The sequence below is a fragment of the Cyprinodon variegatus genome, unplaced genomic scaffold (assembly GCF_000732505.1).
Source record: "Cyprinodon variegatus isolate N-32 unplaced genomic scaffold, C_variegatus-1.0 Scaffold2130, whole genome shotgun sequence".
In the NCBI taxonomy this organism is placed as follows: Eukaryota; Metazoa; Chordata; class Actinopteri; order Cyprinodontiformes; family Cyprinodontidae; genus Cyprinodon; species Cyprinodon variegatus.
This window is the reverse complement of record NW_015152583.1, coordinates 21,389-22,710: the sequence shown is the minus strand read 5'-3', so window position 1 is coordinate 22,710 and position 1,322 is coordinate 21,389. Positions and strand designations below refer to the sequence as shown.

The 1,322-nt window shown below is 44.4% G+C and overlaps 1 pseudogene; it reads left to right on the top strand.

Annotated features, from left to right (window-relative positions):
- LOC107105188 overlaps positions 1-1,322 on the top strand; it is a 30,400-nt pseudogene that overhangs the window by 7,908 nt on the left and 21,170 nt on the right.

The following is a 1,322-nucleotide window of genomic DNA, read 5'->3' as shown; positions in this document are numbered from 1 at the left end:
GACTTTATTCTCGTAATGTTGCGACTTTATTCTCGTAATATTATGACTTTATTCTGTTAGTGTTATCAGAGCGGGGGCTCTCTGGGCATCAGACAGCCCGTACGTTAGCACCGAAGGGAGGGGCTCCTGGCGGGGTGTCACCCTGTGAATAGTTGGGAATGAGAAGGTGTTGATTGTTATCACTCAGTGCACTGTGCTTGCTCTTCTCTGACTGTTTTCTCAGTGCTGCCAACCTGTCTTAACTTCTCCTTTGTCAGACGGCACAGTTTAATGTGGAACATTTCTCAGGGATGCACAACTGGTACGCCTGCTCCCACGCACGGCCCACCTTTTGCAACGTCTGTAAAGATAGCTTGTCTGGGGTCACATCCCATGGCCTCTCCTGTGAAGGTAAACGACACTCTGCACCCTGCATACACACTGCTACACATGGAAATACTCCAGTAGGAATAGTTCTCCTGTTTTGCATCAGATGAGATGTTTCAGCTAAAATAATCATTCTGAATTAAAATGTCTTTGAAAGCTGAAGAAAGAAAGTGATTTTTAACAGCTTGAGTTCAGGTTTACAGGGTCTGAAAACATCAGTCTTTGTCTCATTCTGTCGAAAGTGTATTTAGATGGAATTTCAGGTCTCAAACCAACATTAGCATGAAACGAAAGGAAAATATGAGGATTTCCTCCTTTAAAGGGTCAAAATCTGAGCGCACATTCATTTCCGCCCCCTTCAGTCCCTAGACTGAACCAAATCCAGCTCTCCCCCCGCCCTCGGACCTCACGTCAGTAGCCAGGTCCATCTGGATGTCATTATTCTGCAACCGGAAATATAATATGGACGTTTCAACATGGGAGCAACATCACCATATCTGAGTGTCAAATTGAAGCTGGCTCCACTGTAGTTCTTCATCATGTATGTAACATTAACTCAATGAGCCCTAATAAAATATCCTGCTGGTTCTGAATCCAGTGGATGTTTGAGCCTCACAGGTTTGATGAACATTAGGAAACAAAAAACAAAGAACAACAAAACTGCATCTTTTTGGGCGACGCGCAAAAATGGGTTCGGCTCAGCTTCTAGACGTGGCGATGGCGGCATCAAACCAAGGAGAAACATTTCCTCAGCAGGAGCAGAAACTCTGATCTGGACATATTTCTGGAAGGAAAACCTGTTAAATGCTGCAGGAGAATCGAGGGTCAAAGTTCATCCTTCAGCGTTCGACCAGAGATGGACCGGCCAGACTACAGAATAAAATCAATGATGGAATACCGGCTTAGGAAAAAAGTTCAAATCAATCCACTGGACTTGTTTTCAAGTTTGAAGACGT